This window comes from Herpailurus yagouaroundi, unplaced genomic scaffold (genome assembly GCF_014898765.1).
Source record: "Herpailurus yagouaroundi ecotype Mexico unplaced genomic scaffold, PumYag 100, whole genome shotgun sequence".
NCBI lineage: Eukaryota > Metazoa > Chordata > Mammalia > Carnivora > Felidae > Herpailurus > Herpailurus yagouaroundi.
This window is the reverse complement of record NW_024412391.1, coordinates 48,182,317-48,209,562: the sequence shown is the minus strand read 5'-3', so window position 1 is coordinate 48,209,562 and position 27,246 is coordinate 48,182,317. Positions and strand designations below refer to the sequence as shown.

Sequence of the window (27,246 nt, the reverse complement as noted above, 5' to 3'; positions counted from 1 at the left end):
AACGGTGGGCCAGAGCTGCTGATAGCAGTGCCAGAGATCTGGGTGTTAAATATTCAGGAATTGTGCAAGCACACAAACCATTGGTAGCTGGAAACTTGCCATAGTTGGAGTATTTACACCATGAAAATTGGGTAACATTACAAACTGGCCCTGCTCCTTATTTTTTAGTTCCAAAGAGCCAGTTTAGCAGCACACCATTGCCTAGCTCCATGTGGGCAGAGTTTACAATCGGCACAGACACCATATTTCATACAAGATAAGGCAACCTGAATTTGTAGTTTCCCCAGTAGCTGCCGCCTAAACCCTATAAGTAGCCTATTGCCCTGGGGTTGGCAGCTAGAACTCACGTTGTATATCCAGTCCCTCAAACTTGTCTCCTGACAAGTTTCTCACTGACACTTGTGCACGAAATAAGCCTGCTGTCTCATTGACCTTGAGCTGCTCTTGTTCCCAGATTCAAAGCTGGCTCTGTCCTAACTGCCGAATGGCAGAATTTCAGTATTACTAAAGTAAGACAAGCCTGAGCAAGTGTATATAAAACCAACAGAAGTGTCTTTAAGAGATTTGTGTTAAAAAAAAAAAAAAAAGGTAATAAGGCAGCCAATAAACAAATGCCCTCAGGGATATTGACTTACTGTGTGGTTATTTAAAGAAGGAAACTTGTGCAAATTGCCCAAGACGTCTTTCTTCAGGCTCCCGTTATGTGGCTTGGCTGCCGGCTGCCTCATTCCCATCAGTGCACAAAGCCTGGGAGAGAAAGAAACCTCCGTGACTGTAAGTGATTCCCCAGTCCCCTGGCCTCTGCCACCTGTCACGGAGCCTGCTGACGCACCTCCACTGTCCCTTGGCAGCACTCCACACAACCCCCTGTCCCACATTTCTTAAGAGGCACAAACTGCATGCGCCTCACTGACCACAAGACAGCACTGGGAGCTGGGTGGGGTGGGGGTGGGGGTGGGGTGGGGGTTAGTGTTTCCATCCAATAATGCTTCCTGGGCCAGAGAGCCTAAAACAACACAAAGCAAAACTCCATCTTGCCATAAGGAATTTCGGCATGGAGCTGTTTGCTGCTGTTGCGACTACAGCATGATTTCCTGGAACATGATGTCGTCATGAGATTTCCCATGCGTCTTCTCCCACAGCAGACCTAGAGTTACTAGTGCACTCATTTAAAATTCTAAAAAAAACATATGAGGATGCCAAGATAAATTAAGTCCTGGCACTGATATCTATGGAGAGAGAAGCATTTTACAAATTTTAACGCTCTATCTCCTCCTTTCCTTTCCCTTTCTCCTTCCTCCTCCTGCTTCCTCGCCCTTCTTTGCCTTAGCCAAAATCGGTCCCCCACCCCATTTTATAGTCATTGAACTTCCACTGTGAATTTCCACTGACACACTAAACTAGGTACTGTGAAAAACACAAAAATGTGTCTTGAGGTGAAAAGCATTTGGCACATGGATCCAGCCACTTCCTTCCCTAAGACCAACCTGCTTCATCTTATTCATTGTTTCCTCAACAATCTTGAGCACACTGTTCTTAGCAATGGTGAGTAAAGCCTGCTCCTTTGCCCTGCAGTCTCCTGGGGGAGGAAGATACTTGGAAAACTAATGAGAGCCTGGAAAAATACTTGCTACAAAGTGGTCTATACAACATGCTGAGATCATTGCCTCTAGTTTTTTGAATTACAAGCACTTTCACTGGGTTAGTGCATAGCGTAATGTAATTTTCACAGTGGCCCTGTAAAGGAGGCATGGGAAAAATGTCAGTGTTTTGATCTATTTGTCCCTCCTGGGCTGGGAGCTCCTTGAGGCAGAGTCCTTGTTATAGTCAGAGAATGTCATAGTTGAAGGAACTATGGAAGAAGAACATCCAGCCTGGCACTTTCCTTATACCACGGAGGAGACTGAGGTAGGAAGGCATCATGAGATGGTGACAAAAGCAGGAAATTCTACTTGGTCCCCTGGTTCCTGTCCCAGCTCTCAGACATATACTACACACATTATTTCACATATGACCTCCTTATGCTTTGATGTTCTCTTCTGTGAAATAAAATCAACACTATTTTCTCTGCCCATGTTATTGTGCTTTATAAATACTAAATGAGGTTAAGGATGTGAAAACACTTTGTGAAACATTAAACACTATTACAAATATGATAGCTCTTTGTTTCTATCTCCCTTAAAGCCTGTCTAATCCTGTCATACTTCATTGAAAATGTGCTTGTGTGTAAGCCCTTTGGAGGCAGGAGACAAGTTGTATTGATATTTGTATCACCAGCACTGAGTACAGTGGCTGCTAAAATGTTTTAAACATATTTTTTAGATAACAGTAATCACCGCTTGCCCAAGGGTAGTTCTGAATGTCTCCAGAGCTCTTTCAGGGATACCTCAGGAAGATGCCCTCCAAGGAATTTCTCTCCTACCTCCATTTCACTTCCTATGATCTGACTACATCAGGGCAAGATAGTCATGGTGTCTCCACTATAGCAGAAAGATCACCCGTATTTCTCATTGTACCCTTAAGGCAGTTGAGAACGATGGCTTGCTGCTTAGACCTCACTCTCAAGAGGGCATGTCTCATTTTCCTTTCATAAACTCCATTCCAGTTATTCTGAGGGTTGGCCAAAGACCTTAGGCTGATGCCTTGTAGACAGTGCTGCTGGGATAGATGGACAGTCATGGGAATGGGGCTCTGGGGTCTTCAAGATGCAACGGAGCCATGGGATGTCTCGGCCACAGGTTACAGTTCCACTGTTGGGCACACAGCCTGATACAGATTCTGCTTGCAATTCCAGCTGCTCATATGAACCACTCCCTGGAAATGATGTTCTCACCCTTATCAGCTATTTGATTAATTCAGGACTGTTTGTCTATGAAACACCTGGTCTACCTTGTGCTTTAAATACTGACATGTGAGTTGTTTTCAGAGGTGGGGGTTGAAGCCAGGAGAGTGAATGCCTTCAGGGAAGGTGTGTGTGACTAGGCTGGAGTGTTAGAGGAAACTCACTGTTGGTAAGTGAGGCAAGGAAGAGGAACCAGAAAAGGGAGAGAGAGAATGTGAGAGAAGGAGAGTGAGGGAGTGACATTGGGAAAGTGACATGTCATAGAAGCAGAGAGAGAGAGAGAGGTGAAGTAATAGTGTCATATCCAGTAGAATCATCAAAAGGAACTCTGATGAAAGACCACTAGATGTGGCAATAAAGAGCTCATTAGTAAAATGTAGGAGAAAATGTTCAGCTGTGTGGTGAGTCAAAAGGAGCAAGAGAGGGAGGATGTCACTGCCCAGGAAAGTGACGCTGTGGTGGCAGTTCACATATTCAAGGATTTGGACAGGAAAGAATTGTTAACCTGTAGTGAGAAGAGATATCAGGATCAAATGAAGATCTTGTCAATTTGGGCAAATCTCAGCATACCTGGTATTAAGGATGGAGTCAGAAAGAAGGGTGAAATAATAAATATACATATCTACCCCCCCAATTCCTGGTATGGAGCTCCTAAAATCCTTGTGATTTCCTATGTGATAAGAACATGAGGAGCATCTTTTGTTCTAACATTTCGTCTTTGCCTGGTTTCTGACACAGAGCTCCTAAATCCCTTGGAATTTTCCAAAATCCCTTGGAATGTCTTTTGTTCTAATGAAGTGACTCTGGGTAGTCTCCTAAATAGCTTTAGGATGAGGGCTGGTCACCAGAAAGACAAAGCCATGTTAGAAGCTTGGACCTTTCTACCTTACCTCCCATCTTGCAAGATGGGGGAAGGGGCTGGAGACTGAGTTGATGATCAATCAGCCTATATCATGAATACTCGTAAATATCCCAAAAGTACTAGATTTGGAAACTTCTGACTTGGTGAACACATGCAGGTACTGGGAGGGTGGGGTGCCTGGAAAGGGCATGGAAGCTTTGTGCCCTTTCCTACATACCTTGCCCTCATCTGGATTTCCCCCATCAGAATTCCCTGAATTCTGTGATGCATATAGAAAATTAACTAGTGAACCCATGTAGGGGGTTGTGGGAATCCCAATTTACAGAAGTACAGGTAACAGCCTAGAATTTGTGATTGGCATATAAAGTGGGGGCAGTCTTGTGGGATTAAGCCCTCAACTTATGGGATCTGAGGCTAACTCCAGCTGGATAATGCCAGAACTGAATTGTAGGGTACCCAGCTGGTGTTGCAGAGAATTACTTGATGTGTGGAAAACCCACACATCTGGTGTTGGAAATATTGTGAGTGTGTGGGTAAAGGAATCATAGAAGTGGCTTCCCTAGACACAGGGGAAGGTTTCAAAGGAGAAGATGACTGGAGGTCATTATTTACAGGAGAGGATGGGCTTCATATGATGGAGGTCAGAAACCTTTTCCTCCTAGCCTAAAGCTGTAAAATGAGGGTGCAGATAAAGACCAGTGAAGTTACATTATCAAAAGCCAACTCCTTCAAAAGACCACAGAAAAACCTGCTATTCAAGCAAAAATAAGGGAAGGATATTTATAGGGTTTGTGGGTCTGGGTTCAAGTGATTCAATGTGGGTCTTTTAAAGGGAGATCTGACTGGGACTGAGCAAAATTCATGACATGATAGTCAATACTGGTGAACCCAGCAAGGTGAAGGTCAAGTCTTGAATAAACAAACAGTTGTTTGACAAGTGAACCATTTGCCAAGGTAAACAATCTATTGTCCTGAGAAGAGAGCTGTTTGCCCAGATGAGCAAACTATTTGCCCAGACAAAAGCAAGCAGGGTTATTTATTGTTTTATAGCTTTCACTTCCTAGACAAGAAATTCCTAGAGAGACTAATTGTCATGTTGGCATGACATGAAGTGTGAGCGTAAACCAGAAACACTGTGGCAGTGGTTTCAAACTTGGCTGAACGCTGAAATCACCTGAAGATCTTCAAGAAAGTACCGATGTCTGATTCCCACCCCCAAAATTCTGATTTAGTTGGTATGGGGTGGAACCTGAGCATGAAGCCTTTTAAATGTCCTCACCCCCAGGTGATCCAAAATCAAGATTTGGGAACTACTTCGCTAGAATTACAGGAGAAAGTAGGGATGAAATCACCATTTGGGTGATGCTGTGGGGATATAAAAAGCTGGTAAGCTACAGCATATGGCAGGTTGAAATCAGAAAGCAGTATTCTAGAATAGGCCTGGTCTGTAGCTTCTACCATAGAAGGCAACAGCAGCCCCAGTGTGGCAGCCTCAGTGGGAGGCCAGACAGAGGACACTGAGGCACTGAGCAAGTTCTCTGTGGTTATCAAAGTGGGGAGTGTGAATTTGAGTGAGGGGGAAGAGCAGACAGCTGAGAGACGTTATCAGAGAGAGAGAAGCCTGCTGTGGACTTTTCAGAAGTCAGGGATCTCTCAAGGGGTTTTGGAAGGAGGAGGCCCAGAACACGAGGGTGCTGCTTCTCCATTATGTGAAATGAAGGTGGGGGTCTGAGGCCTCATGGGAGAGAAGGAGAAAGACATGTAGTGATGGATGATGATGGGGTGGCCTGCATGGGGAAAAGAAAGAACACTGAAGACATGTGGCAGTGCCTGTGAGCAGACAGGAGGCCACAACATCATTGATTACAAGAGGACAATGTAGACAGAAGACATGGAGTTCAAAAGATGAAATAGCAAGGAAGATAGTTGTGTTTTGACAGCCTAGAAATGGCTGTGGGAAGTAAGGGAATCCTGCCCAAGCCCCTTCACCACTGAGAACAGGCCTGGGAGGAGGTGAGGACTACCCAGGAAAGGGCACCAGGAGACTGAGAGACAGGTTAACCACTGGGCCAGGAGAGGGCAAGAGGGAGGGAAGGGATGAGCCGTCAGTGAGAATTAAGGTGGGCTTGTGTCTACAGAACAGGAGTTTCACAGAGCACAAGACACATGGGAGGTGGTGGGAAGGACAGGGTGGTGGGGAGGCATTCGTGAAGTCGGGAGGGGAACCATAGGAGACAGTGAGGTGGAAGCAGAGAATCAGGATGCCACGTGAGGAGGGGAAGGAGCAGGCACAGGACAGCACTGGGCTGCCTGACAACTGCCTTTACTTCAGGCCAGGAGGTCAATGAATTCAGAAAAGATGGAGGCATCCACCAGGATATTTTTTCTGGATGTTTTTTCATCTCTTAAAAAGTTATTTAATTTTTGAATGGTTTAAATACCAAGAAAGGTATTAAAAGGGATACCTTTTAGTCCAGCCCCTACCTTTCTAATAGTTACCTTTCCAACAAATAACCAATATTTTTAGTTCCTTATGCAGCCTTCACAGAATAAAGGTTGTGTATACATACATAAGCATACATGAGTACACATTCCCCCTTCTATTTACACACGAATGGCATATTATTGGGGCACCTACTCTTGCACAGCTCTAGGGGGGGGTGCCACTTACATAGAATTCGGTGTGAATAGTGTTTCAGAGTTGTCCAACATGGAGGAATCCCACAATATATAGAGTTATTTTACTTAACAGTGTGTCTTGGATATATTTCCACATCAGTACATAAAATATTTATCATATATATATATATATATATATATATATATATATATATATGTCACCACTACTATGTCTTGGTGTGGATGTATCATAATTTCCTAAAAATCCTACAATGGTCATTTTGGTCATTCCCAATTATATGGTTTATAAATAGTGCTGAGCATTTCATTTTACACACATTTAAGTGCATAAAATGAATTGCTCCAAGTGTAGTTATTGGTCAAAGGCTTTCTGCTAGGAGTACATAGGCAAATGTTTTCTGTAAAGAGCCAGATAGTAAATATTTTAGGTTTTTCAGGCCATATGGTCTCTATCTCAATCTCAATTCTGCAGTTGTAGTGCGAAAGTAGCTATAGACAATATATAAATAAATGAGCATGGCTGTGTTCCAATAAAACTTTATTTATGGACACTGAAATTTGAATTTCACATCATGTTCATGTGTTAAGAAATTTATTCTTATGTTGATTCTCGTTTCACCATTTAAAAATGTAAAAATCAGGAGTGCCTTGGTGGCTCAGTTGGTTGAGCGTCCGACTTCTGCTCAGGTTGTGATCTCACAGTTTATGAGTTCGAACCCAGCAACAGGCTCTGTGCTGCTGGCTCAGAGCCTGGAGCCTGCACTGGATCCTGTTTCTCCCTCTCTCTGCCCCACCCCTGCTTGTGCTCTGTCTCTCTCTGCCTCTCAAAAATGAATAAACGTTAAAAAAATTTTCTTAAATGAAAAATCATTTTTATCTTGTGGACTATCGAAAGACAGACAGCAGCACATGTGGTAACAGCTTTCCAACCTTGTTTATGCAAGAGAAATGTTGATAAGTATTACCAAATTGACCTTCATAGACGTTATCACTTCATACTTCTGCTAACTGTGTAAGTTGCTATTTTCCCTTAAACCTTGCCAACAGAGTGTATTAGTGAGCTTTTGAATTTTTTGTCAAACAAATGGGTGAAAGCAGTATCTCAGAAAAGTTTTAATTTGTGTTTCTCTGAGAATGGAAATATTTTCATGTGTTTCAAAGCCATTTGCTCTTCTGTTAATCATCAGTTTATATCTTTTATTGCAAATAAAATTACAAATATCAAGTTCCTTGTGAGTAAATACTTTTTTCTTCTTTTAAACGTAGAAATGGTTTTATTATGTTTTCTAATTATAAAAGTTATTATGATTATGATTACATTTTCCTGGTATAAAAAATTAAAGAAAATGTAAAGAAAAGAAAAAGTATGACTCATAATCTCCTGAGAAATACCTATTTTTTTACTTTTTTTAAGGACATTTTTCAGACATTTGTATATAGGCATGTTTTTAGAAAAGGTGACTCATTCAACAAATATTTATGTGTTATGACTATTACAAGGGTCATGCTACATATACCATTTTGTAACTTGCTTTTTTCAGTTAACCATGGATCATGGAAATTTTATTCTTGGCCTGTCAGTGCAGACAGTTGGGTCAACAAAGTACAAAATATGTTTCAACAAGCAATAATTCCATTTATCTCATCCTCTCTGGACCATTGTGTCTGCCTGTTCTGATAGAGATGCCAATTGAACCAATGACATGGATTGACAGAGTAGGGTTACAAAAAGAGAAAGAACCATTCATTCATCAAGTATTTATTGAGTACCTACTGTGTACCACATTAAATGTTGGGAATATAACAGGCAACAGATTGGGAAAGTTTCACAGTTCAGTGAAGGAGATAGATATTGTAGGCAAGAGGTCCCCATAGTGGGATATGTGTTGTGAAGAAATAAAACCACGTGATGTAACAGAGATCAATGAGGGAACTGCTTTCAATTGTGTAAGCAGAGAATTCCCACTAAGGAGAAGACAAATGAATTGAGGTCTGATGGACAGGAGGAGCCACCCAGGTATAGATCTGAGAAAGAGAATTCCAGGCCAAGGAATGGTACATCTAATGAACTTGATTGGGTCTAGGAACAGAAAGAGGCTACTGAGATGAGCAGAGTCGGAGAATGGTACAACTAGACTGAAGAGATAGACAATGTCAGTCCATGAAAGCCTTGGCAGGCCATGGCAGGGAGTTTGACCTTTATTTAGAAAGCAGTGGGAAGTCATTGGTAGATTGATGTGATTTTATATACATTTTTTAATGTTTATTTATTTTTGAGAGAGAGAGAGAGAGAGAATGAGCAGGGGAGGGGCAGAGAGAGAATGGGACAGAGGATCCAAAGTGGGCTCTGCACTGACAGCAGCAGGCCCAACATGGAGCTCACCAGCTGTGAGATCATGACCTGAGCCAAAGTCAGACGCTCAACTGACTGAGCCACCCAGGCACCCCAGATCTACATTTTTAAAGAGAGGATTCTAGTTTAGGACTGCTGGGGAAAAAATACAGGATACTAAGTTAAATTTGAATTTCAGATAAACAGCAAATAATTTTTTTAGTATGAAAAGTAATATTTAATAATATTTTATATAGCTAAAAAATTACTCACTGTTGATCTGAAATTCAAATTTAACTGGGTGTCCTGTATTTTTATTTGTTAATTCTAGCAACCCTATTCTGGCTGTTGCGGAGACTTTTGTGGGAGGTTGGGGGGTAGGGGCAGAGCAATCCTTAAGAGGCTTTTTGGGAAGTCCAAGGGGCCAGGGGTCTAGAATTGGAGGAAAGTGGATGGATACAGAATCTATTCTGGAAGTAGAGCTCAAAGGACTTACTCACAGATTGCTGCCAGGTAGGAAGAAAGGAGAGAGATCAAGGATGACTCCCATGTTTTCAGTACCTGGGTGGATAATTGCAAAGTGATTGTGATCTTCTCATTTGTTTGTTTGTTCCACAAAGTCTGCAGATGTGTGACTATTTAATAAATAATAGTAAAACAAAATAAGAAGGAAAGTGGTTTAAGACAAGAGTAAAAAAGCTCTTTGCTATAGAGAACCAACAGCCCTCCAATCCCACCTCCTAGAATCAACTGAGATTAGTATACTTAAAGCCAGTTTATTTATTCTGTTTCTTTGAAAGACAAATTTAACATTTTTACTTGGATTAAGGAAAAACAAGGGAATATAAAATGTTATTAAATAATTAGAATAAGCACTAATTATATTTTGGTTCTTTCCTGTGGACAGTTTCCCATTATACAGCAAGGAGTAAATGATACTGGAGAGAAAGTGGGGGAGGGTGGAAGTAGAAAGAACCAAGGCAGGGTAGGAGAGATGCTAAAAGGAACAAGAAGACAGGGAAAAGGTGAGAAATTTGATGGGTTTGGCTTCTACACAGCCTACTAGAATATTTTCTTTTTCAGTTGGTTAATTCTGAGGTATTTAAGGCACTGGTTTACACTGCAAACAATCACAGTTTACTAGTCTGAGGAATGGGGTGAGAAGAGATACTTATTGAGCCCTTAACTAGATAACAAGTCCTTTACATACGTTTTCCTGATTTTCATGACAACTTGTGTTGTAGATATGTTTATCTCTGTTGTACAAAAGTTCATAACTTACCCAAGGACACAGAGTAAATGGTTATCAGACTTGGGTTTGAACACAGGTATGTCATCTGTCTGAATTCCAGGCAGGTAGTTTTTCCTTTATATCATCTTCCTTCAGATGATTTAAAGAGCTTGAATACCATTTATAATAAATTTCTTTGTTGGCTCTTTTCTCCTTCACAGATTCTCTGAGTTCCAGAGATAGTCATTCTTTTTTATATATTCTGTTCTACTAAATATAAATAAAGATGTTGGAAGCAGCAGAGAAATAGATGTTTTAGAATGGCTTTTGTTTTAGGAACAAAAATCTGCCTATAGATTGTGGCTGTTGCTAAGTGGGAGTGGCTGGTTCATTTTTAGAGAGAAATACCTCTTTTTTTAAAGTAAGGTTTTAAAGGAATTTTTGGTTGTCTAAGATAAGGCCCAGACTAATTTGAGAAATGGGGAAAGTGGTTAGAAAAGGAGGTGAACTTCCTCTTAATAAAGAAAAAAGGAGTCTCCCTTAACGGAGAGTTGTGGGGTAGGTTTCTGGGGAAGAGAAGTGTTTATTTTTATAAGTTTGCCTTAATTAGATTTTCATTTTCCTCTGCAGAGTCTGGGACCTGGGGATTTGGATATGAGTGAAACAATGGGTTCCAGCAATCAGCCAGAATCCAAGGAGGAAAGGGAGAGAAAGGACTCACTGTGAAACAGAATCACTGAAGGGGACCATGATATCCAAGAACTTTCTGTTGTCCTTTGTGCTTCATAATTCACTTTGCTATCTTCATCTTTCGGAAACTGATTGACCACCACAAAGGAGGAACCGAATACTTGGAGTAAAGCCAGGAGAGAGAAGCAGAAGCCTTCAGAAGCTGTTACTAGGTAGTAAGAAATCACTCTCTGGAGTCCCAGAGAGCAGATATTCTGGAAAAGAATGGATTTCCTGCTATTGTGCAGGATGAAGACTTGAGTAATTTTGTCTGGTTATTAAAGGAAGCCTGGAAGATGGGGGGTCAGATTATCGTATGTCCGGGAAAATTCTCATGGCACTGTGTGTCTAAGGCAGGAAATTAGATACAAGATGAAATCCAAGAAGGTACTGTGGTTGGGTTTCTCCCACAGAAAGAGGAGAAAAATCCCTGTATCCCTACTTATGCAAACAATATGCAAATTGGGGTGATTACATATTTGCTTAGAAAATTTCCGTTACCTCATTTTGGCTTCAAGGGGAGTGGGGACACCAAAAGGGAATGTTTGTCAACAGTCCAGAGTTGTTAGATTTCTTGCAGGGGAAACAAAGGGTAAGTTTCATATCAAACAAATGTCAGGGTTTTAAGCAAGTTTTCCAAATGCCTCAATGTCTCCCCAAAACATACCAAAGAATAATTATGAAATGTGATCCATTGACAAAATGAGGCACAAGTGGAAAATTCTTTTCTCCCCTATTCATTTTACTGTAAGGGACTTTTTCTCCTTTTTCTTGGCTCAACAATGTGAAGGAAGGGCTTGGATTTTTTCCTCCAGATGAGTTCTGCAATCATTTCTAGCTGTTTCTCTAAAGATGGATTTGAATCTGTTGCTTTGGAGTGATGTAGAACGCCTGTCTCATGTGGCGACATATGAGGCTGAGAGCATCCAACAAATGGACCAGCTGCATATGTGTGACACCTCCAATGGTGTCCAGGAAGCACAGCTGAGACCACCTGGGATGGCTGTCAGCAACAAAAGGTGGGTGTCACTGCCCTAGGGGGCTGGCTGGGAGCCAGAGAACCACTGTCTCTCCAAGGACAATCTAAAATTGGGCAAAATCTCGGGGCGCCTGGGTGGAGCAGTCGGTTGAGCGTCCGACTTCAGCCAGGTCACGATCTCGCGGTCCGTGAGTTCGAGCCCCGCGTCGGGCTCTGGGCTGTTGGCTCAGAGCCTGGAGCCTGTTTCCGATTCTGTGTCTCCCTCTCTCTCTGCCCCTCCCCCGTTCATGCTCTGTCTCTCTCTGTCCCAAAAATAAATAAAAAACGTTGAAAAAAATTAAAAAAAAATTGGGCAAAATCTGAGTTGGGTCGAATTAAAAATCTTTTCTGAACATTAGCTGACCTGATTAGGAGTTAGGCGTCTCTCCTTCTTTTAGCCAAAGATGGTAGAATAAGTATCCTAGCAACAGGGATATTTTACCTTCTACGGTATGACTGTCTTCATTCTGCTGCCCACAGTTCTCCCAAGAACTACCAGAAAAGGGTCAGAGTCAGAACAAACTTAGCCACTGGCCTTCAGTTTCAGTGCATGATGGTAATGAGGTGACAATCCCGAGACCTAGATTAACTAAAGCGAGTTGACCAGATTTTTCTGAGTGTTTCCCTATTTCTGTTAAAGGTGTTAACATTGCACTAGCAGCTGGCTTCAAGACCCTGTGTTTTCCTTCTCTCTCCTCTTTTCCATCTCTCACCCTCTCTCCCTCTCCCTCTCTCTCTCTCTCTCTCTCTCTCTCTCTCTCTCAGACCCTGGCCCTGGCTCTGGCTCTGGCTTTCTCTGTTTCTTCTCTTTCTCTCTTCCTCTCGTCTCTCTGTTCTCCCTAATCTCTCACTCATTTCCTTCCTTACTTCGCTGATTACTATTTCCTTTTCAACATCTATCAACCTTTCTTCCCTGCTTCACTCCTAGCCCTGCAGCCACCCCAGGCAAAGAGCTGTGAGTTGTACTCCTGAAGACTGTCAAATCTTCCCTCTACTTCCACCCCACAGCCCATGTTCTAGGTCCGAGGAATCCCTTACTCTTCCTGTGGACAACGTTGGCCTTGGCTTCTGGTCTTTTCTCAAAATATTTTATTTTACACGCTGCTACCAAATTATTTTCCCTTTAACAAAATTGTAATATTGCCCTGCTCCAAAACTTTCAAAGATTTCCCTTTTCCTGTGAAGCAAAGTCCAAAGTTCTAAGCCTGCTATATTGCACATCTAACATAGTCTGGTTCTGCCCATCTTTTGCAGCCCTACCTCTCTCTGTCTTCTTTCAGGCATACACTGCTTCTGCCAAAACGCGTGGCCTGGGACCTGTCCTGAAGCCGTTTCTTCTGTCTGAAGTTCTGCGCATGCGCGCACACCAGAGCCCCGCCCAATTCCTCTATCTTTACACATCCTAAACCAGCAGGCCCACCTCAAGCCTGACCAGGCCTTCCCCGATATCCCTAGCTAATCTTCTGAGCCCATTACAACTTATTCACATAATGAGGTCACTCTAACAGTAATAAACCAGCTGCTGCTGGTTCTGTCCCACATGCTTACTTACATGGACCTCAGCCTCCTTTTTAAGCTCCATCCTACCAAGGTTTCCAGAAGTTCCCAGAGTGCCTCATACAGACCCAGTGAACAAGGACACTTCTTCCAGTCTGTCCCATTGCTCTGCCATCTTCCCCTAAGCACCTTCTGGTTATTGCTGCTCCTGCCACAGCGAAGCTGCTGGAGCCCCTGCTATGTCAAAGTCATACAGTGTTCTGTGGCAAGTTGTAGAAAGAACATGTAACTTTTCCTTATTGAGCGGTTGGAATCCACTCAATTAGTGAAGTCCCTAAAGAATTCTGTTGATGCCCTGTCTTCGAGGCACTGTGAAACAGTTCTGCTTTTTAAAAAATTCTTGATTTTTTAAATTTCACCATTCTCTCATCATTCTATCTAATGTAACGCTGAGTTATAATTATTCTACTGTTAGGATATCTTTCAAATCTACCCATGTTTCTCCATCTGCACTACCACTCCCTTGTGCAAGCCGCCTCTCACCCAAGGCACTGCATCCATTTGTATTCAATTCCAATCCTTTCTCCGTATAGCATAGACATAGTCTTATAATGTCAGTCAAATCATTTTACTCCCCAGCTCAAAGCCCTTCAACAGAGGTCATTCGTCTGTGGGTAAACATGTAAGATTAGTAACAAGATTCAGAGGGCCTGTAATGGCCTGGCCTCCTCATGTTTCTCCAGCCTCATCTTTTACCCCAGTCTCCTTCCCTCCAGTATGCACTCATATCAAGCTCTTTTCATTTTCTCATGGATACCAGGCCCTTCTTCTCTTGGGGTGTGTTGTCCAGGCTATTCCTGTGGACTGAAATGGTCGTCTCCCAGCTTCTCCTGGGAAATACCATTCTTTACGTCTCAAGTCAAAGGTCACTTTGTCCAAGAGGCCTATCCTCGTCTACCTCTTTGAAATTTAGTAACTTGTATTTTTTCTCCAAAGAATTTATCACAATCTGTACCCATGTATTTATGTGATTATTTGTTTAAGTCTATCTCCCTACTCCACTGGGGGAGGAATGTGTATGTTATTCTTTACAATATCCTCAGTACCTAGCACAGTGACTGAGACTCAAAAAACACTAACTGAATGAGTGACTGGAAGAAAAGAGGGAAGAAGGAAGGAGTAAACTATTAAAATTTTATAAGAAAATTAAATTTTACTGTGAGTCTGAAATACTCTAGCCTCAACCCTATTTTCCCCATTGAAATAATTGTACACCAAACACAGCTCTTGCTGTGTGGACATCCAGTCTCTTCTTTCTGATCTCTGTGTCCAGCACATTTTGCCTTCCTTTTTTCTAGCAATGGATACTCAGATTGCCTCCAAATTTTCCATCAAAATGAACAATCGCCAGTGTTTAAAATGCTACTTTTAAAATCCCTCAGTATGTTTTTAATAAACTTGAATTAGAGTGAGTCATAAACTACCAGAGAGCTTTGAAGGATATCTTTCATAATGACTTAAGTACCTAAATTCAGTATTTCCTGCACTCCTCCAAACATATTTTCAGGCCTTTAAGAAAAATACAAGCATTAAAAAAAAAAAAAAAAGATATATTATCTCCAATAGTGGGTGACAAAAGAAATCAATTACGTATGCATGCAAAGTTAGAATATTGACCAACTGAAGAAAAAGCATAACCAAGATGGCCTCTTGTCATTGGATAACTTCTCTCAAAGAGAAATAAAAGAGACAGTGCAGGCAGTCACAGCGAACATTTACCTAATTTCTAAAGCCAGAAACCTAGGGCTTATCCTTGATTCATGCATAATATTATTCTTTCATCATCTGGGGCAAAACCTAGTCATTTAACATTTCTGTCTTGACGTTATTACTACTTTATTCATATAACCTCTGAACTATGACGACTGGCAGGCTCAAAATGAAAACAACCATAAAATTATCAGAGAATTTTGGCTTTCTGCCAATTCTACAGATATGCGAACATTTCACAAGAGCTGTTTCCAGATTTCACTCAATGCACCCCTCACTTTGCCCATATCCTCTCTCAATCCCTTCTAGCTCATTCCCACACAGGAGCTGGCATAATCATTTTAAAACTTGAATTTTCTTCTGTTGCATTACTGCTTAAGAAGCTCTTGATGGCCCCTTGCCTGAAATCCGTAACCTGCTCACAGGGGCTGGCCCAGCCTGCTGTCCCATCTGCCTTCTACTCTGCTCCTCCATTCATCTCTGCTCTCCCATGGCACACCAGATTCCCAGTTCCTCAAAAGCACCAGAGCCCACGTACTCCCTGCTCCCTCTGCCCGGAAGGTTCTTCTCAATTTCTCATCCCTAACACCCCCACTCCCAGCCTTCTGATCTCAGAGCAAGCATCAGTTCCCCAGGAAAAGACTTCCCTGACCTCCTATTTACTGTGTGCATAGACCCTCATTCACTTCCCTTTGGAGCACATAAAATGACTGTAAATTATAGACAGCTCTGCAAGGCTCTTCAGTCTTTGGTCATCCTTGCTAGACCAGAGGATCCAAGTTCAAGGGGCATGGCTAATGTTGCTCACCACTGTGCTCATGGCCCCCAGTAGAAACCAGCACAGAATCAGTGCTCAGAAAGCATTTTAAATAGATAAATAAATGAATAATTAGACAACTCTTTTTTTAAATTAAAATGTTCTATTTACTGTGACCAAAGCCCAATTCCCGCTGAAAAAAAATTGATGAATTATTTGTAATTATCCTCTGAGCTTTATGTTTTTTATTGGTTGGGTTCTCTTCTTCTTTACACACAGGTATGGATTTGTATTATTGTTACTGGATGTGTAGTGTGGAGTGAAGCTAGTCAGGGATTGTTGATAACAACCAAGCTGGAGGACCAGGCAAGAGACTATTTTCTTGGTGATACCCATTGAAGAACAGTAGGTATTAGAGGGAAAATGAGAATTTCAGTCACTGCTAAGGTTCATCTGAGTAAGTCTATCATCCAAAAGGCAGAAAACTAGGATTGGACTGAGATTTCAGTGTACAACCATGTGGGTTGCTGTCTAGTTTATGAACACTGGGAACAACCCAACAGGCATAGGCGGATCTGAAGTGGTCTCGCCTGCCTAACACAACTCTGCACCTCTATCCAGATTTGATTGATCCACCATTAGGTCTGAGATGGTCAAATTCTCTCTTCCAAAAATTTGAAACCAGGAATAGAAAAGCAAGAAGATTGGGAATTAGTGATTTTAACTTCACATATTAGCAGTGGACTCGAACCATATCTGTTCATGATTGTTCAACCCTTGATTCTAGGAGATGTCTCTAACCTTCTGATAAATTTCCCCTTCTTTTTTGCATCTAGTAAAAGCTGGTTTTTGTTATTAGCAACTCAAAGAGCCCCATAACTACAAATATAGAGAAGATACCTCTGTGCAGGTGGTAGGTGAAACTACAAGTATGGAGAGATCATTTTACAAATTGTAGGAGAGAGAATAAGAGGGAGAGAGAGAGAGAGAGACAGTGAGTGTGAGAGAAATAGGGAGAAAATGTGAGTAAGAAAGAGAGGAGGTACAAGGGCAACACGAGAGTGAAAGCCAAATGCAGAAAGTGTGAAGACCAAGTGAGAGAGAGAGAGAAAGAGACATGGGTGGGGGCAGGAGACTAGATTAGAATAAGAGAAAAGTACTGGCATTTGGGGATGTCTAGCAAGGGTGTGGACTGAAAAGTGAAGTTCTGCTGGGACTAAAGTCACATAAAGGTCAAAATTTGAGAAATGTCAGACTAAATCAATCAATTAATCAAACAAAAAAAATCAGTTTAAAAATGGAGGGAAAAATCAACCTGCAATTATTCTGACAGCTATCAGTCATATTCAAAGAACTATGAATAGGGAAATATCAGATGTGCTTCCTGAGGGGGTTGGGATTTATTTTTTCTTTGAATATTTATTCATTTTGGGGGGAGAGCACAAGCAGGGGAAAGGCAGACAGAGAGAAACAGAGGATCTGAAGTGGGCTCTGTGCTGACAGGCTGACATTAGCGAGCCCGATATGGGGCTCAAACTCATGAACTGCAAGATCATGACCTGAGCTGAAGTTGCACGCTCAATGACTGAGCCACCCAGGCACCCCGGGATTTATTTTTTTCTGGTGGGGTTTAATTCTTTCCCCCACTTTGGCTCAACCTAGCTTATCATACAACTTGCCTGGAAATAGGGAGGAGAAAAAGACACATGTGAGGAGGAATCACCTTTAACACCACAGATCAGAGTACATTTGTTTGAAGATGAGGATCACAGAGGGAAGCTTCATAAAGCCTAAGAAGCCCAGTGTAGGCACATAAGTGCATGTTTGTTTGTTTTCAGAGAGAGATGACGTCGAATGCAGCAATTTCTTCACTGAAAAAAACTACTAGATTTACAGAAAGAGATAGCTTTGGACACATTTATAATATAGATTTACTGGGACACTTCTGCCCTTCCAAACCAAATTAAATATTTGTAGCAGTTCTAAGCAGAGAAAAAGTTTTTTGTTTTTGTTTTTTTTTGTTTTCTTAATCATCATATAGAATTTCATGGGAAGTGCCTAAAACAACCTCTTGCTCACTTAGGCTGCATAGATCGGCAACCTCTGACCGGTTTGCTACGCTGACAGAAATGAGCAGTGCAGAGTTGAGTGCCACAGAGCTTACAGAATGACAGAAGGGGACAGAGTGACAGAGGGGTCTTCTTTCTGCAGGATGCTGCTCACCTGTCTGGCCTCTTCTCAAACCTGCTCTCATCACACAGAGTTCCTGCCACACTGGGGCTCTTCCATCTCCTAGAGCCCTTAGGAAACGTGTCACCTGTTCTCCCTCCTGGAATGTTCTCCCGCCTGGAGTGCTGTGTTTCAGATCTCCCTCCGCTCCTTCCTCAGCTTCCCTTATTACATGTTTTCATAGCAGGGGGGTTCTTTTCCTTCAGAGCATTCCCCTCAGGTTATAATACACATTCACTGGTATGACTGATTTGATTGAGGCTGTCTGTAGCTAAAGCACCTAGACTAAAAAGACTCTGTGAGGACAAGGCCTGTGTCCTTTTTCACTATTGTATCCCCAGGATCTAACACAGACTGGAACATAGTAGGTGTTCAGTAAATATTTGTGAGTGAATAGATAAAGCTAAATAATAAATGCTGCCACCTTTTAACCTCAATATGCTATTTCTAAAGAGACCAGACAAATATTTCTTTCTTCATGCCTACAAAACATACTCAGGAAGGTGGAATCTTTAACATTGTCACCAACTCTTTCCCTTTCTTCCCGCTACATCTGCTCAGGATCCAAGGGCTGTCAATGCTGCTTCTGTATTATTCCTCAGATCTGCCCCTTCTCCCCCTCTCAGGGTCACTGTCCCAGTAACACCATCACGTGGATGACTGCAAACCTATTCACTACTTGTCTTGGTCTCCACTTGACTCTCACCTCCACGGGTTGGTCTGCTCAGGTTCAGCCTGAGTTTCCAGTTTGAAATGATGCCCCACTAGTCCCTCCTTGAGCTCCTTCCAACTGCTGATGAAAACAGTGGCTCTCCACTTTGTATGCACTAGAACCACCCATGGAGCTTTGTAGATATACTAGTTCTAATCCAGACACAGATAGATTAAGAATGGCCTACCCAGTTTTTACCCCAACTCATCTCTCTGAAGAAGGACAGGAAGGAACTTCAACTCTGTCCCTCCTGATAGGCCACTGATTCAGAGTCAGCCATACGCCCACTGGAAAGCACATCAGTGATTCCCTCTCCCACTGGTCTTGCTCTCTGGGTGGCTACTGTTTCCAGTTCATGTCATCATCTGGCAGACATGGAAAACCCCAGAAAACAACAGTGCCAGAAGTAAAGCAGGAGGTATATCTTGGTGTTAGTGAACAGCTTCCTGAGATAAGAGGTCCCCATAAGGAAAGCACTGTGGGTGGAAAGTGGAGAAAAAGTGTGTAAGAGCGTTGCTGGACAATGTTTTTAAAAGTACATTGTGCCCATGTCTTCTGCCCATTTTTAAATTGGATTTTTTTGAGTTTTGGGTGTTGAGTTGTATAGGTTCTTTATATATTTTTTGATACCAACCCTGTGTTGGATATGTCATTTGCAAACATCTTCCCTCATTCAGTAGGTTGCCTTTTAATTTTATTGATTGTTTCCTTCACCGTGTAGAAGTTTTTTATTTGAATATAGTCCCGATAGTTTATTTTGCATCTAGTTCCCTTCTAGAAAAATGTTGCTACAGCTTATGTTAAGGACATTACTGCCTGTGCTGTCTTCTAGTATTTTTATGGTTTCGAGTCTCACATTTAGGTCTTCAATCATTTTGAGTTTATTTTTTGTGTATAGTCAGTCAGAAAAAGACAAATGCCAAATGATCTCACTCATATGTGGAATTTAAGAAATGAAACAAATAAGCAAAGGGAAAAAAGAGAGACAAACCAAGAAACAGACTCTTAACTACAGAGAGCAAACTGATGGTTACCAGGGGGAGATGGATGGGAAGATGGGGATTAAGCAGTACACTTGTTGTGATGAGCAGCAGGCGTTGTGTGGAATTGTTGAATTACTATATTGTACATCTCAAACTAATGTAACACTATATGTTAACTATACTGGAATTAAAATTTTAAACAGTACTTTGTGCCCAATCACAGTATGAGAGTGCCAGGCAAAGAGAGGTAAAAGATGTTTCCTCGTATAGCAAAACAATGCACAGAGAAAGCCTCTGCAATTAGATTTGGAGATGAGAATGAGTAAAAGTACTATAGAAGGGGATTTATGAAAAGTAATCATCTATCATCCACATTGCCTGAGAGTGGGGCCAATATGATTGGTTTTGCCTTATTTGAGATAAGAGAAAAAAAGAAAGAATGCACCACCAGAAAAATAAAAATTGGGGTCTGACCAAAAACAAAACAAAACAAACAAACAAACAAACAAACAAAAACACACAAAAAAACCACACAGAAAAACAAAAAACAAAACAAACCAAAAAAAGAAACTCTGGGAAAAAGGGATAGGGAGCATCATTCTGGACATATAAAAGAAAAACAAGCTTTCAAAAATGATCTCCTGAGGGGCGCCTGGGTGGCTCAGTTGGCTGAGCGTCCGACTTCGGCTCAGGTCATGATCTCGTGGTTTGTGAGTTCCAGTCCCGAGTCAGGCTCTGTGCTGACAGCTCAGAGCCTGGAGCCTGCTTGGGATTCTGTGTCTACCCTCTGCTCTCTGCCCCTTCACCATTCACTCTCTGTCTCTCTCTTAAAAATGAATAAATGTTTAAAAAAAAAAAAAGATCGCCTGAAAAATATAAAAGAAAACTTCAGAAAATGATTTTGTAAGATGTAAAATGACTCACATCCATAGCAAAAGAGGGGAAAGCTGTAAGAAAGCTGTTAACTGGCGTAAAGAGACTACAGAATCAGATTAAAAGGGAGATTACAAGTAAGAAAGGATTACAAAAACTGTAAGAATGTGAAAGCAAAATTCAAATCCACATTGATGGCAATAAAGCACAAAATCAACACTGTTGGAAAGTGACAGTGTGGTTGGCAAATTTGAGAATTTCTCACACAAGGCAGAAGTGTGCCAATATCCACGCTTCCTCCCAGAAATTCAGGTTTAATTGACTTAGAATGGGGCCCAAGCATATTTCTTATTGTTATTTTTTTATTTTGTTTTTAATCCTGATGTTCAGGCCACATCTCAGACCAATTACATCAGAATTTCTGGGGATGGGACCCAGCCGTCAGTATTTTTCAAAGTTCTCGGGAGATGACAATATGCTGTCAAAGTTGAGAACCACTGATCTAGAGGTTTTGGGGAAAAAAAAATTGTAGCCTGAGGATTTCAAGGTAATTTCTCATTCATGAAGACAATAAGAGACATGGTCAGGCATGCAAGTACTTATAAAATACCAATATAACTTCTAGAAGAAATAACTTGACGGCATCCTTCAACTGACCAAAACATGAAGCCAAAAAAAGGAACTATAAACTAGGTAGTCATGTTATAAAATATGTGGATCTAGTTTAAAATGTCAGTATTGTTCTTGAAAAGGAATAATATAATTTAAAAGCATAATTAAATACAAAAATAAATCCCCATCTATTAATAATGACTGAAAAGTGGGGTTAGAGTAAAAATGTACATATTATATACATTTACATATATATACATATGTATGTATGTATTTGTGTATATGTATATGAAAAAGACAATATGAGCAAAAAACTTAAAAAGGCATTCATACCACTTCATATTCAGAATCCTATAGCACCAGTCAATTTTGATTATTGCTAGTTACAGTTATTGCTGCAAGCTTACACAGTCCATTCAGAAGCTACCATTCATTCCGACAGCTTTCTTCCTCACATCAAATTTGGCCGTATCTCCAAGGCTATGCCATTTATTTGCTCAGGGCCTCTGCAATTGACAGCCCAAGTCTGGACCACCAATGTAACCTTCCACATCGTGGAATCCAAGTACTAGAAGCAGGCTATGGCCCTCTTCAATTCTTGAAGTTGTAAGCATGTTGGTGAGCCTTTTCCCATAAAACATAAGGATCAGGGGACTCCTGTTCCTAAGTAAAACGTGGTAGGTCATGGCAGATTAGAATTCCCATTGGAACAACAAGAAAGAGCCAGACAGACTACAAAAGTTACATTTGTAAGGGTCCCAGAAAATGAGGAAGCAATAAGGGCTACATAAATTACCAGTTGTTTTCTTCTTTGGGGATATTTGACAATTCTGGGCATGGACTGAGAATTAGATTTGGCTGGTAAAGAAGAATTTCTTGAGGAAAGAGAAACCAGAGAGGTTTTTGGCAGTCACATGGGGCTGGTGAGAGAAACTAAACTTGAGAAGTACTAAACACATAGCTGGTTTTCCCCATGGGACATCTTCTGAGTTCAAAAGCTATACAAAGGAAGCTGGGAAGTTGGGCTGAAGGCTTCCAAAGAGCATAATACAGTCTTCTCTAGTTTTGTGGTGCTAAGGATAAAAAGTGTAACTAGAGAAAAAGGTCTTGTCATTCAAACACATAGCCAGGCTCCCCTTAGGACATCTTCCAGATTTTGAGGTTCTGATGGAGCAAAGAGTAGGAGGATAAAGAGCTAAATTCAAAACCTCCAAAATACAGCACTAAACTTCCCAGTCTTTCAGGACTGAAAAGATAGAGATCCTACAGGCTTTAATCAAAAGCCCAGAAGAGCTATGTTTGAGGAATGGGATAAAGACAGAAGTGGACTAAGCCTCACTAAAGATACAACTTAAACCCTACCCATCTCAAAGATAAGCCCCCCCAACTATCTGCCTAATGAGGAAAGTGGAAACCCTCCCTAGGGTGAAGCATTATCTGTAGTCTTGTATACCATTATCTGCAGTGTTCTTGTATACCATGCCTGACAAACAAACAAACAAACAAAAATACTACACATTCAGAGAAGAAAATGTGACTTATAATGATTATCAAGAGAAAAGATAAATAATAGAAGCAGACCTACAGACAATCCATATATTGAAGCTAGCAGACAAGGATTTTAACTGATTGATATATTCTAGGAAATAGAAGAAAAAAGGGGGAAATTAATGAAAAGATAAGTAATATCAACAGAGAATTGAAATCTATGTAAAAGGGTCAAATGGGCATCCTCTATCTGAAACATACAATATCTGAGGCCAAGAAAATATTGGCTGCATTTAACCAGACTCAACAGCAGAGAGGAAGACAAGATTACCAGACTCTAAGACAGGATGGTAAAAAGTATACAAATTCAACCACAGATAGAAAGAATCTATAAAAACAAAACCGAGCAGTAAAGACATACGGAGCAAAGTTAAAAGGTCTACCATATTTCACTGGAATACCAAAAGAAGAGAAATAAATTGAAGCAGAAACAATATTTGAAGAAATCATGGCCAAAACTTATCCTAAGTTGGTGAGAGATGTTCCACAGATTCAAGAAGCTCAGCAACTTCTAAGCAGGATAAACAAAAAGAAAGACACACGTAGACATATTTTTGTTAAACTTCTAATAATCAAGGATTGAGAGAAAATCTTAAGAGCAGCCAGAGAAAAAACATTAACTTCAAAGAAGCAACAATAAAACTAAAGACTGATTTTTCAACATATATAATGGAAGCCAATGGAGATAATGGAATAACGTCTTCAAAGTGCTAAAATAAAAGAGTGCCATTCTAGAACTCTATACTCATTTAAAATATCATTCAAAGGTGAAGGCAAAATAAATAAACTTTTAGAAAAATAAAAATGAGACAAGTTTTCACCAGCAGACCCACACTACTAAACCAATGACAGGAAATAATCATATGAAAGCACGGAACTGAAAGAAGGAATGAAGAGCAGCAGAAAGTATAAATATAAACATAAAATGTTATTGAGTATTTCGTGTAACAGTAATAATGTCTTGTGGGATTTATAACACATTTAAACAAAATTATATGATAATAGCACAAAGATAGGATGGACTGTATTAAATCTCCAGAGAAATCCTAAAATAAAAATACAATAATTTATAACTAACCATCTAATAATAGAGTCAAGAAACAAAGCTTAAAAATATGCCTGATTAACCCCAAAGGAGGAGTAAATGAACAAAGAACATAGGAACAAATAAAAAATAAGTAAGATGGTGGACTTAACTCCAACTATACCCATTACTCCATTTAATAACAATGAGCCAGGGGCGCCTGGGTGGCTCGGTCGGTTAAGCATCCGACTTCGGCTCAAGTCATGATCTCGCGGTCCGTGAGTTCGAGCCCCGCGTCGGGCTCTGTGCTGACCGCTCAGAGCCTGGAGCCTGGAGCCTGTTTCAGATTCTGTGTCTCCCTCTCTCTCTGACCCTCCCCCGTTCATGCTCTGTCTCTCTCTGTCTCAAAAATAAATAAACGTTAAAAAAAATAAATTAATAACAATGAGCCAAATAGCCAAATTTTAAAAAAATGATGCTTAGATTGAATAAATAAAAACCCAAACCCAAACTAAATGTTGTTGACGATAGAATCACTTTAAATATAGAGATATAGAAGTAATAGTAAAAGGATAGTAAAAAATGTATTGTGCAGACACTAACCAGAAGAGAGCCAATGTCAGTATGTTAATAGTAGACATTAACAAAATACACTCTATGCTGGCCTTAAGGGAAGTGTTACATTTTTTCGAAGAATATAAATACAGAATATATTCTCTGACTACAATGGAATTAGAAAATTCCCCAAATACTTGGAAATTATGTAATATGCTTCTAAATAACTCAAGGATAAAAGAATCAAATAAAATTAGAAAACATTATGAACTGAATGATAATACAAGTGACATATTAAACAGTGATGCCAAGAAGGAAACCTATAGTTCCAAATGCATAGTGCATTTTGTGGGTGGGGTTGGGGGGTCAAGAAAGATTGAAAAAAATAAATAAACCTAATTCCCATTTCAGACCAATGAAATGCAAAGAAAATAGAAGAAAGGAGATATTAGTGAGCAGAAATCAGTGAAATAGATAAGAAACACAGAATAGAGAATATAAAGCCAAAATTTGGTTCTTTGAAAAATTAATACAATTGATAAACCCTTAGTAAAATTGATCAAGAAAAAAGGATGGGGTAAACATAAATGACCAAGATCGGAAGACAAAGGAGATCATCACTGTAGACATTTAATAGATAAGGGAATACGGTGAGCAACCTTATGTTACTTTATTTTAAAAACTTTGATGAAATGGGTAAAAAAAATTTTTAATTAACAAAATAGACACAAGAAGAAATTTATTTTGTTGAGTCTGATTAAAGTCAGCTTCACTTAATAACGAGAACCTCTTTTCTTTTTCTTTTTTTTTTCCAGCACTGGCCAGTAAAACTTTCTGCAAGGGTGGAAATGTGTTACATCTGCACTGTCCAGTAAAGCCCCAGGATGGATACAATGGTTTAGGGAGAGAATTTGGACAGAGAGAAGAGGTCAAAGATAGGCGCTGGTGGAGGAGGAAGAGCTGACTGTTGAGGAACAGCCAGTAGAGGAGGAAGAGTTCAGTTATATGTATAACACAGAAGCCTGGAGAAGAACATGTCTCAAGAAGGAGGAACTGGTCAACCTTACCAAGTTCAGCTGAGAAACCAAATAAGATGCAGATGGAGAACAGCTGAGCCTGATAAGAGCTTGCTGGGTGGTGTAGTGGAGGTGAAAGCCCACTGAAGTGGGCTAAGGAGAGAGTAAGAGATAAAGAAGCACAGACCATGAAGTCAGCCAACTCTTTCATAGAAATTCTCAGTAAAGGGAAACAGGGAACAGAGCAGTCACTACAGGGTTGATGGGATCATTTTTTTTAAGATGGGTTATTTTTTAAAGTTATTTTTATGTGCTGGTGAGAAAGATTCAGTAGAGAGGGAGAAGTCAATGATGCACAAAAGGAAAGAGACAAATGTGGGGTTGACATCCTTGAGGTGAGAAGGGACAGACTCCAGAACATATATGTACATCTCTGCAAGTAAGGCCCTTCCTATTAACACAGAACTGGCTCAGTAACTAAACTGCAATTTGCAAAGATGTGAACACAAAGTAACACTGTTCTTCCCCCCCACCATCCAGTGATTCTATAGTAGTTCTCTCAAGTTGTACTTCCCTCTTTCTGGATAAAGCCTCCAAAACATCTCATGGCTTTACCAGTTACTCTCAGATAATAACAAAATCCATCCATTGTGTTTAGCACCCAGTATATTACCAATACTCCCCAATTTACTGAATTTTAAGTTTCTCCCATCCACTAGCTCTGGTCTACCCCACACACCAGGCAATTATAAGTGACAGAGGGAAGAGAGGATGTTTCTCCCTTCTTGCCTGCTCACCTCATCTGCCAGTCTGGCCTGCTGGGTTTTCATTCTTCCAAGGTTGGAGCCAGGTAGGAAAAACAGTTAAGAGGAAAAAAGGCCTTATCTGATTGGTGAGTTATAATTTGGCACCAATGCTCTTTTTAGGGTACAGAATTTAAACGCCAATACTCTCTCTTCTGAAGCACTTTTATGGATTCTTCAAAGACTTCCCATAGGTAAGAATTTCCTCAAGATAGCAGCTGGACCCTTGTCCTGTGGTTTCTGGCAAGTTACCCCCATGTGTTGGGGGGCACCTCCAGGCAGTTCTCTTGGGTAGAGTCCATTACAGAATGACCCAGTTTGGTTCCTTCCATGGGGTCATCTGACCAAGGGGAACACCCTTGACTCACCAAATTCTAGAAGTACAGCTCATGACAGCAAAACTCTCTACTCCATGGCTCTACAGCAACAAGCTAGAGACAGTCTCTCCTCTGCAGATTTTTTAGATGTTCTCTCACATTCCAGGGGACATAATAACAACTTCTCTGTGAGTGTCTCTCACAGATCCCCTTCCTTAGTTGCTTGGAAATAGTAGAAACACTCCCTTTCCCAGCCCTACCTCCCCACTGACAACTCTCTCCAAAGATGCCCTCAATCCTAGAATCTTATATCACTTATTCTCACTTGGAGGTAGGCCAAAGACTAATGCCAGCAGAACAGAAGTCACAGTCTCAGTAGACCCTGCATAGGTGGTCCAATACTCTCTTTGGGATGCTGGAATATCTGGTTCTCAGAGGTGAGGCCTCTGCAAAAACTCTGAGAGCAAGAGTCCCATTTTAACAGTCGATAGGGGATACATAAAAAGAAGGAAGAACAGGGGCGCCTGGGTGGCTCAGTCAGTTAAGCATCCGACTTCGGCTCAGGTCATGATCTCACGGTCCGTGGGTTCAAGCCCCGCGTCGGGCTCTGTGCTGGCAGCTCAGAGCCTGGAGCCTGTTTCAGATTCTGTGTCTCCCTCTTTCTCTGACCCTCCCCTGTTCATGCTCTCTCTCTGTCTCAAAAATAAATAAATGTTAAAAAAATTAAAAAAAAAAGAAGGAAGAATACATAAAGAGTGAAGCTGTTGTGGCTGGAATTGGCCCAATTTGCATTTCTTTAATATTTCTTTTTTTTGTTTTTTCAACGTTTATTTATTTATTTTTTTTTGGGGGGGGGGGACAGAGAGAGACAGAGCATGAACGGGGGAGGGGCAGAG

General features: G+C 40.9%; 2 long non-coding RNA genes across 2 annotated transcripts in view; one reads left to right on the top strand and one right to left on the bottom strand.

Annotated features, from left to right (window-relative positions):
• LOC121028640 (uncharacterized) overlaps nucleotides 1-27,246 on the bottom strand; it is a 231,074-nt gene that overhangs the window by 104,484 nt on the left and 99,344 nt on the right. The gene's annotated exons all lie outside the window — the stretch shown is intronic.
• On the top strand, nucleotides 501-26,909 carry LOC121028641 (uncharacterized). Its single transcript, XR_005789362.1, has 3 exons — nucleotides 501-774; nucleotides 10,538-11,655; nucleotides 25,030-26,909. It is a non-coding gene; the product is annotated as an uncharacterized LOC121028641 (long non-coding RNA).